Below are 11,168 nucleotides of genomic sequence, written 5' to 3'. Positions count from 1 at the left end.
ATGTCTGCAAAAATTAATTTAACCCACTATCATCATAATAAGGAGGAATATAATAAACTGCTGTAAAGGAGAAAGTTAACTCATTGGGAATGAATTCTTTGATTGACTGCAATTTATTTGCAGAAGGTACGATTGAAAATCTTCCCACCTAACTTTCTATATTTGCACAGGATTCCATCACACACCCATGATCAATGCAATCACATTCAAAGATATCATGAGTAACAGCATTTTATGTCCCGCAGCCCTACATGTAAGACAGGAACACCTCATTTTTTGGGAAAAGAGGATGAATTGGAGCGTATAAACTGAATGACTGTTGAAAGAAAAAATCTTCAATAAGTTAAATGTGCTTGGGATCACACACATTAAGATATGCTGCCTCTCTAACACATGTGTTACATCATTTTTATAGAAAAGAAGATTAAATACAGAAAAAATGAAAACAATTTTCTTCAAACTGAGTTCATGGTAAACGTGGGGTATCTAGGTGGTTTCAAGGGACCCAATTAAATTAAAACAGCACATAGCTACAAGCATAAGGAAAGCATGATATGGGAAGATTTTTAGCTTTGTAGTGTTGTAGTATTTAATGCAGCATTCCCAAAAGAATTTTTCTAAGGCAATGTTGATCACTGCAGGCAGCATCTACTTTTCAGACCAAATTGGTCTTCTTTTAGCACCTGTATAATAAATCACTGACCCTGTTCCAATCTCGGAACACGTCAGGTAGGACACTACATTGAGAGTTCAAAGTAGAAGTGTGAGGGGAAGAAAGAAAAATCAAAATAAAAAAAAGGAAGAAAGCTTTTCCTCTCTGGGCTTGACAGAAATGCTAATTTACCCACCATTTAACCCAATGCAGACATAGTGTTTTACAATACACCCTCCAGCCTGTAAAATAAGAAATACTATTTCTTCCTCACCAGAGCTGCAACATATATTATCCTCTGCACCATCTCTATGTCACAGATATATTTCTTCAACAAGATCTCTGCATCCAGGCGATCTTTAGCATAAATGAAGTTAAAGCGAGCTATGAGGCAGGCACGACGAGAAGCATTGGCCCACCTGCACTGGGCAGGTGAACAGATCTTGACAGGAAGACTGCAGGGGCTGCAGGGTTTGCAAGGATTGCAGGGATCACAGGGATCACAAGGATTGCAGGGATCACAGGGAATGCACGGATTGCAGGGATCACAGGGGTCGCACGGAATGCAGGGTTTGCAGGGATTGCAGGGGTCGCAGGGGTCACAGGGAATGCAGGGTTTGCAGGGTTTGCAGGGACTGCAGGGATTGCAGGGGTCACAGGGAATGCAGGGATCACAGGGGTCGCAGGGAATGCAGGGTTTGCAGGGACTGCAGGGATCACAGGGGTCGCAGGGAATGCAGGGTTTGCAGGGACTGCAGGGGCTGCAGGGATTGCAGGGATCGCAGGGGTCGCAGGGAATGCAGGGTTTGCAGGGATTGCAAGGATCACAGGGGTCGCAGGGAATGCAGGGTTTGCAGGGTTTGCAGGGACTGCAGGGATTGCAGGGATCACAGGGAATGCAGGGTTTGCAGGGATTGCAGGGTTTGCAGGGACTGCAGGGATCACAGGGGTCACAGGGAATGCAGGGTTTGCAGGGACTGCAGGGGCTGCAGGGGTTGCAGGGATCACAGGGGTCGCAGGGAATGCAGGGTTTGCAGGGACCCATAGAATGGCCTACTAGAACTGGAATTAAATAAGTAACTGAGCAACAGGGTTTTCTTTAAATTTTGAATGTCACGTGCAATGACAAATCTGTAATTGGTATGCCTGGTGTACTGTCATTTAATTACATTGTTATTTTGTGTTTTGGGGACGTTTTGGCAGAACCCTTCTACTGCATTATACTAGACTCTGACTCTTAAAGGATATCACTTTTTATTCATCTTATTTTAATTGTGAAAGGTTTTGACAGAGCAGGTGTAAAAATGAGAAACCAAAGAACCTGGAGACATCACTCTCAAATCTCAGGATCTTGAAGATCCTCCCCTAGCCTGAATTAGCCAACTCTCTTATTTTTTTCAAAGCAGAAAGCCACAACAGATCTGTCTTTTCTGCCAAACTGTTAGTATTACAACCCCTTCAGTAAACACCAAATACATACGAACTCCAAATATCATGGCAGGAGCACGATGGTATTACAACACACATGAACACTTCTCTTTTTTTAACACTCCAGGAAATAATATAGTGTTAAGATAATCTTAGAGGTTTTTTTCTTTAAAAAAGAAAATAAAAGGAGCTCACAAATTAATGCATAGAGTTTATGCACACCTTCAGTTTACACATGTATTTCCACAGTGTTATTTTTTCTAAAAGACATATGGCACAAATATCTCATAAACATTTTAAAAATGGCATTTTTATGATGTCTCTGCAAATGTAAATGTAAATGTAAATATCAAATCTTTACCTAGGAGAGGAAAGCAGTATAATAACACAGACTTCTTCTTATACAAAGCAAATTCCTCCACAAGCAACTAAGGATATATTTCATTAAGTAAAATCTGAGAGAGAGGCTAATATTAACAGAAAGTCATTAAAGATCTTCTGCTGGTATCAATTCATGTAGTTCTATTCCCTTAAAATAAGTTTCTTACACACCTGACCTCCTGAAGCAGAACAGCATACTTTTGGCAGGAGACAGCTTTTTACTGCTGGACAGTCTTCTAAAAAAACACACACATTAAGAAATGGTGAGAACACTTACAGAAAGAGCCAGAGTTGGAAAAAATGCCATATGTGAAACATGTTCGTAATTAGACAAGGCACTGATTTACCTTCTTGAGATATTTCATTGAGAATTGAGAGGAGCTGATTTTGAATCGCAGTGTTCACTTCTAATAATTTACAGCATCGGCTCAGAATTTCACCACTGGAAATCAACTGTAAATGAATGTGCGTTACTACATCTGTGTGGGCTTTCTTACTTAAAGCTACAATCACGACGTTTTCCCCCCTGTAATTACATCTTTCCAACCTTTCCTTACTGAATGCATTAGAATACTCATTTTTTAAGGTTCACATTTTTAATAGGCAAATGAACAATGCATCAGGACTTCTATCACTCAGATAATTCACTACTTGGGAAAACATACTCCTTTTCAATTATAAAGATGCTGCAACCACAAGTATCTCTAAAAGAAGAATCATAGAAATTATGAATCTGGGTTAAAATCTTTCAACAGTTATTAAAATAATAATCTAGCAGATTGTCGGATTAAAAGAAAAAAAACAAAATCTGGTTTTCCATATTAGCTGAAATAACACATACAAGGAAAAGGCTCTTATCTTGCTTTGTCAGCAGTCACATGAAGTCTCCACGCAATTTCACCTGATTTTTAAGAGTTACAAACTGAAACATATACTACTGAAGGAGCAAAACCCAGAACTATGCCTAGGAAACAACAAAACTACATCACGTTCAGCAAATGCAGTTTTGAAAATTTTGCAATTTAAACTACACCTGCCAGAAGAATACACACTTTTTTACTTCCTTCCTTAATCTTTATCTGTAACCTGTGTATCACCTTCCACATAGATCACTCTCTAGGTCTTCAGGTTTTAATGACTCCGTATGGTTTTTACAAGCTTCCAAAAGAGCTGAAAATCCCACCCATGTGCCCATCAGCTTGTGTTTTGATTGCTGCAATATGCTTTCCTCGGGCCTTGGGGAGCACTGTCAACCTGCTCACCTTCACAAGAACACAGCTACAAAAGTGCATTTTTCCAGCTCATTACAGCAACATAACACAGTGTTTCCATCTGCCAGCTCCTCTTTTCCTGCAACAGCAGCCTGAAACTGTTCATCTTCATTTTCCAAGACCTGAAAGACTATTCCCAACCAACTCATGATGGAGGGGTCAGCCCCCACTGCTGCTCAGCCCTCCTAAGGTCTACCTCACCATCCATTTGCAAGATTTTGAAATGCACGGCACTGTTCCTCCTCTGTGGTAGCTTTACCAGCTACTCTCAAACTCCCTAAAATTGTCCTTTGTCATGAATCCTGCAGAGAGTTACACTGGCTATGTAACTGTAACTCCTATCCAACCATAAAGTAAAAGAAAATAGCTGATTTTCCCTGGAAACGCTGCATCTCTTTCCTCACCAAGCACAGCACACAGCAGGTGGTTACAGGCTCCTGACCTGAGCACAAGCCCCATCTACATCCTGAAGGTACAGAAACCTGGGGATGCAGGAGTGAAAACTCTGTCACGATTTTCCACTGAGCAAAGTCACACCTGACAAGTTTCATGTTCCTCCGCCTCCTCTTTCCCTAATTTCACACCTTCTCTATTTCTTCCACTGTTTCACCTCCTCAGTTTCCTGTCACTCCCTGGATTCCACTACATTCCCTCTGCAGCCGAAACTCTTCCCTCAGTCCCGTTCTGACCCCTCGGGGCCGTGTGGCCTTGCAGCAGCCTCTTTCCCCTCCCAGAAGGGCTGGGGTGCTGGATAGCCCGTTCTCCGCCTCAGCACCTCTTTCCCCCCCGTTCTCCTGCCCGTTTCTGGCCCACGGCCGGTTTCTCCTGAGCACAAGCCCGCCCCGGGTCCTTTTCACCTGCCGCTCTTTTACTCCAACGCTCTCTCCTGTTTAGAGCCAGTGTGCCTCAAACCTCACTTTCAACCTCCGGCCCTTGTTTTCAGGGAGCCTCGCCATGGGCAAAGAGGCAAAAAGCCGGGGCTGGCACTCAGAGGTGTGTGAGGGGCGCCAACCGCAGGGGCGCGGGACGGGGCCCAAACCGGCCACTGCAACGCCCGGCGGCGGCCACCCCGGCCCGGGAGCGCCGGCACCCACCTCGTACTCCTGATGCCAGTTCTCCAGCTTCTCCTGCAGCTCCCGGGCGCTCCCCGCGCCCACCAAACTCTTTAAGTCTCTGGCCATGGCAGGATGTTAGCTCGCTCTTGGGGGTGTTGCGTTGACTCGATGTCGCTCCGGGAGCGCTCCTCGGGCGGCGCGGGTGTAACAGCGATGGTGATGTACGGAGAGGGGCAGCGAGGAGCGGGTACGGCCCGCGGCCGCCAGGTGACGCTGCCGTTTAACGGCAGCGGGCGCGGGGACCCGCCGCGCGGAGCGGCACCAGGGGGCGCCCGCGGGCCCCGCGCGGCGGCGGCGGGGCAAGATGGCGGCGGCCGGCCCCGAGCAGGTCCGTACGCGGCGGGACACGGGCACGGGAGGGCGGCGGCGCCGTCCCCGCCGGGGTCAGGGGGGACCGGGCCCGCGGTGAGCGGGCGGGACCCGCTCGGCCGGGGAGGGGAGAGGCGGCCCGAGGCTGCTGTCCGGGCGGGGCGGGGCGGGGCGGCCCGCAGCGGCGCCGTGCTGCCCGAGGCGTGGGTGTGCCACAGACGGCAATGGCACTGCACTGAGGCGCAGGGTTCTGGCCGGGGCGGGAGGCGGCGGGTGCCCCGGGGCCCGCAGGTCGTGTGTGCTCTGCAGGGCCACACGGGGCCCGAACATCTCCATAAACTTGTCAGGTCAAGCACCTTTCTCAGTACTATCTCTTAGCTCTTCAGCAGCAGAAGAAAACACGGTGTTGCTACTTCAGCGTAGACGTGCAAGTGCAGTCACTTAAGTGTAGTTTTAGGATTCAAGTGAACAAACTTAATTCCGTCCAAAAGATCAAGCTGCTTCTTTGAACATGTGAATCCCTAAATAACAAACCGTTCCGTTTTGGACAGCTACAAAAATACATTAAAGATTTATTTTCACTACGAATATGTACAAGAGTTTCCTCTATTAATTTGTTACATTGAGAGGAAATCCCTTACAATGTCATAACTTCAGATTATTACACGAAAGCCACTCCGGCCAAGTTCCCCATGCCAGGTGTGAAGCCTCACAGTATCTTTCTCGATGCTGCATGCAAGCAACAGAAGTTGAATGCAAACCCTGTACTGTCAAACTAATTTAAAAACTGTATCCACCATGCTCTTCTTGAATAGTCACTGAGAGTCTATCACATATGAGCACGGAGGGAACTAAAATCCTGTGTACTGGCAGATGACGTGCAGGATTATGTCCTGTATCATCTCTGAGAGGTAAAAACTTGATGAATTTCTTGGTAGCTGGTTTTAGGTTTTTAACTGTAACAATATAATTAATAATTCCCATCTGCCATGATAAATATTAAAGTCATATATTGTCTGAAAGTATCTGGATTTTAAATTTAGTCATTATGTTAGCAGAGGTTGCTGTGGTTCTAAGTGTGTATTCTGACAGCAGGGTGGCAGACGGAAAAATTATTCTCAACATAATATCCAGTATATTCCACCAGTCAGTTTACATTGTTTGCATACATATGTGTGTGTCATTGTAGCTAATTTACGTGCCTTTTGAAGCTAACCCATGCCCTGTGTTACAGCAAAGCTCTAACGGCCCGGTGAAGAAGTCTATGCGAGAGAAGGCTGTGGAACGCAGGAACGTTAATAAGGAGCACAACAGCAACTTCAAAGCAGGATACATTCCAATTGATGAAGACCGTCTCCATAAGACAGGGTTACGTGGCAGGAAAGGCAACTTGGCCATATGTGTGATTGTTGTTCTTTTATTTTGGCCGTCATCAATCTGATTGTGAGTATAATAGCTATAGCGTAAGTAACATTAGGTCGTGTTTCATTCTGACAGTTCACTAAAAAAATAAAACTTCCAGGATGGCCAAGGACTTATAATGTACTGAAGGAGATTCCCACTTTTCTCCTTTCTTTTTAGTTCTTTTGTAGTCTGAGCAAGATTAGATGCAAGAATGGTGTCAATTCAGGCACGGTTATTTCGGTTATCATGGTCACCCCATGAGAAGTGTTACTAGTACATATGAATTCAGGATATATGGCATATAAAATATGGTTATATTTTACATTACAGAGCTGTATGTGAACATTTAGAATTAACTAGGTACTGCACTTTAAAACTTCATTGTTCTAATAACCACATTTTTATTGCTTGGTCAATGAGAAATAATAAATTATTTTTTGTAATTGCACATCCATCTCTGAGGATGCATTCTTGCAGTTCAACGTTAAGTATATACCAAGCTGAACTGTTCAGGAAATCTGTTTAGTCAGTGGTTACCCTTAAACAAAAGAAAGATGTAACTGTGGATGCAATTTAACATTTTATATATATAGAAATAATTTTAGCTACTGTTTCTAATAAGTCTAAAAATAATTTTAAATGCTTTTCATAATTAAATGTGTTATGATGTTTTCAATAGGAACAGACTACAGTAAACTCATACTTAAACCTCACTTAAACATTGACATTAATAATTGTTCAAATAAAACATCTAATTAATACAATAATTGTGGTAGGAAGATCCGAACAATCAACATGATGATTGAAAATGTGTTTCTCTTTCAGATTACCCTGGTTATCTGGGCAGTGGTAAGAATTGGTCCCAATGGTTGTGACAGTATGGAATTCCATGAGAGTGGCTTACTGCGGTTTAAGCAAGTGTCTGACATGGGTGTTATACATCCCTTATATAAAAGCACTGTAGGAGGGAGACGGAATGAAGACTTGGTGATCACTGGGAATAATCAGCCTGTAAGTTATAACATGAATTGAAAGTTTGTGAGCAACACTAGAGAATTACACTCACATTGCTAATTTGAAACATCATTAAGTTCATGACTTTGTTTCTGAAGATTGTATTTCAGCAAGGAACAACCAAGCTTAGCGTGGAAAAAGACAAAACTTCTATTACCAGCGATATTGGCATGGAATTTGTTGACCCACGAACACAAAATACTTTGTTCAGCACCGACTATGAAACCCATGAATTTCATCTGCCAAATGGAGTTAAAATATTGAATGTACAAAAGGCCTCTACAGAGAGGGTATGTCTCTTATCTTTTGTAAGTAATAAGAATACAGCCCATTGTTTGTTTGTGTAAAAGTAGAGTTGGGTTAGTGGTTTTATAGAGGGTTGAGTGTGCCTTTGGAAACACTGAGCAATCGTGTTGCAGAAAAACCACTCACAACTATGAATACATAGGAGGAACAGGTTAAGTGAAAATGAGGGGTAAATTTACATCATCTGTCTTAACAGGAAGCCTGTATTTGGTACAAGTGTTAGCTGTGTATCTCATAAAATTGTCATATAAATTGTTTTTTTTTTATACAAGAAAAATTAATTTCACATACCTTCCAAAATTCACTGATCTTGTTTTGAAACTGAACGTGGGAAATAACAAATATGCAGAAGCTAATGGCAGAAGGGCAAAAAGTACATTCAAGGTTTTTATTACATTGCACAGCACTACTCTTAAGGTAATTAAAGTTACTCAGACAAATGCAAGTAGCACATTTTCATTAAGGTGTAATACAGCTTTTTTGGTTATGTTCTTAGATTACCAGCAATGCAACCAGCGATCTAAACATAAAGGTTGATGGTCGTGCCATTGTCCGGGGAAATGAAGGTGTTTTCATCACAGGCAAGACAATTGAGTTTCGAATGGGTGGAAACATGGAACTTAAAGCAGTAAGTATTTCAAATTAAAGCAATTCTTCTAACAGCTTAGTTTCAAATCTAGGCTGATAGTAAACTGATGTAGCTTTATGTCATTTCAAATTTTATAAAATTACTCATGCACAGAAGTCATTTGGATTTAAATAGATGGTTTATTACTTTGCAGTTAAGTAGTGGTTGAATAGTTCCAGGTAATATTGATTTACCGCTATTAAGACACCAAAAACCTACAATGCAGTTAAAGCTAATATATTGGCCTCTGTACTGGCATGAATACCAAAAGGAAGTTAATCTCCTCTGAAAGCTTAACCAGGGATGGCAATGTTTGCCAGAAGAGCAGAGCATATAGTTTGGAGCATTCTGTGCTGCTGCTCTAAGATTCACTGGCATTTCTTTAAGATTTTTGGAGATTAAGATGGTAGTATATATAGAACGATGGAAAAAAAGGATAAAAATAAAGGTATATGCACTTTCAAATGTGAATGAATTTCATGCATGAATTCAAACACTCTTTCCTGTTTCATGTCCATATTTTATATTTACTGCATTTGCTAATAAGAATGTCAAGTGGAAAGTCACCCTACTGCTGTCTTTCTCAATATCGATACACCACTGAAATAGCAAAGTACATTGCTGTATATAGTCAAGAAATCCACAGGCATTGCTGTAATTGTTATTAAAAAATTAAACATTTGCATACATACCTTTTTTTTACTGTTGATTCTACAGCCATCCTAGACGTGTTATTTATCCATTAAACCAGCTTGTCCTTCTCAAAAACAATATGCCTTATTTACATTAGAAGTTGTAATTCTACAACTTCTTTTTTTTTTTTTCCTGTCTCCTTACTAGGAAAACAGCATCATCCTGAACGGAACTGTGATGGTCAGCCCGTCACGACTGCCAAGTTCTTCTCACGGGGAGCAGTTCAATAACGGCAACTGGCTGCGCTTCAAGCTGTGCATGTGTGCGGACGGGACGCTGTTCAAGGTTCAGGTGACAGGGCACAACATGGGCTGCCAGACCTCTGTCAACCCCTGTGGAGCCACGCACTGAAAGAAACTGCTGCAGGGACAGGTCTCCTCCGTGTTTACACATATTTGTATGAAGTAATTGCATGCCTTCAAGGGTTTCTTCTTTTGCAGCAGTTTATGCTAACATTTCTTACACTGTATTTTTAAGGAAAGGCTGTTACAGTCAGCAGTATTAGGTCATCATCCTGTTAGCTGCAGTACTGGCACTGAATCTATAAGCTTTCAGTGTACGTGCATACTGAAGTACCTTCTCGAATTGGGATCAGTAGAATATATGTAAAAGAACATGATCTTGGCAACACCTCTACTGCCTACAGTAGTCTCTTGAGGAGGTTTTTGTCCTGTCTCAAGACCTTGAAGACTGCTGAGAATATAACCACAGTCTGAAGTACTTCAACACGAATGTCAACTTTTTGTTGAAAATAGATTCTCCTAGGATGGCTGAAGTGGCAGACTTTTCTCTGCTTTCTTGTTGATACATTGATTTACCCCAAACTTAGGTGGTTTACCAGATGTGTACTGAGGGGTAATGCCAGATTCACTTAAAAATATCACATGATTTCTGCCATGTATTCTCATGTTATTAAAAAAACTGTGCTATCATAAATAATATTTGCAAAGTAATACTGAGTATGGAAATGTAACTTGAATTTTGAAGTAGTCTTGCAGTTATTGAAGTGTTGCTTGAACTTCCATTCTGTCTGTGCAGTTAATGCATTCTGCAGTTGTTTAATTTATGTGAAATACTTACAAAATGTGTTTATATTAGAAGTACGTTTTTAAAGATGTACTTACAACTTGCTTACTACCCAAAAATAGTGTTTTCCGAGGTGCTCTAATGTGAACAGTGTCTGAGTCCATTACTCGATAGGTAATAATCTAAGCTTAACTGTTGCAGCAGTGTCTGAGGTCAGTTCTCTCCTTCCCCATAATTTTCAGTACTGATGCATTACTGAAACATCGGAATTAAATTCTGAAGTTAAACTGCAGTTTTGTAATTCTAAACGTGATGGGAGGACATCAGACTATGTGTATCAGAATTTGTCAACAGTGAAACTATGGTGAACTGTATGGTGAACTGGGGCCTGCTGCAGCCTTCCAGTGGCATTTGCAGCAGTGATGTGTTTTGAGCTAAAAATAAACCAGCTATTTATAAGATTCTTTCTTTCCCCACCCCGAGTATTTCTTCAGTTTAAAATAGCTTGGTTTAGCAGTAGCGTCAAGTAATCTTAATATTGGAGGTCTCAAAAAACTGTTTGTAACAGCTTTTTGACAAGATTTTTGATAAGCACACCCTTCATTACCTTCAAGTTGCATGAGTTTTGCACATTAACTTCAGAACTGATTATTTGTTACATGAAGGTAAACCATCTACCCTTGTTTTACAGTGCTTAAAGTACATAGGATTCCATAAAATACAAATCAGCTCCTGCTGTGACAAGAAATTCAACTCTAAGGCCCCAATTTCTGAACTTCATGGAAGGCAGTAAACGCTCATGCAGAACGTGTATGGGTGGAAGTGGCTGCTGGAGGGATATTCATAAGTCAGGCATTACAGCACATGGGGGAGGTCAGAGGAGTTGTATTTCTCTCACTGCTCAAAGGCAGATTTTGATGCTCAGTAGTTGTTGGGGGTTT

At 42.0% G+C, this 11,168-nt stretch overlaps 1 pseudogene across 1 annotated transcript; it reads left to right on the top strand.

Moving 5' to 3' along the window:
- The first annotated feature begins 5,142 nt into the window (after positions 1–5,142).
- On the top strand, positions 5,143–10,676 carry LOC310923427 (beta-sarcoglycan-like; annotated as a pseudogene). Its single transcript has 6 exons — positions 5,143–5,175; positions 6,391–6,599; positions 7,386–7,571; positions 7,673–7,864; positions 8,377–8,508; positions 9,349–10,676. The product of its transcript is annotated as a beta-sarcoglycan-like (transcript).
- Positions 10,677–11,168: the final 492 nt, after the last annotated feature.

Source organism: Zosterops lateralis (genome assembly GCF_965231275.1).
Source record: "Zosterops lateralis genome assembly, contig: HAP1_HAP1_SCAFFOLD_52, whole genome shotgun sequence".
Classification (NCBI taxonomy): domain Eukaryota; kingdom Metazoa; phylum Chordata; class Aves; order Passeriformes; family Zosteropidae; genus Zosterops; species Zosterops lateralis.
Note: the sequence above shows the minus strand (reverse complement) of the source record. Positions and strands in the feature narration are given on the sequence as shown.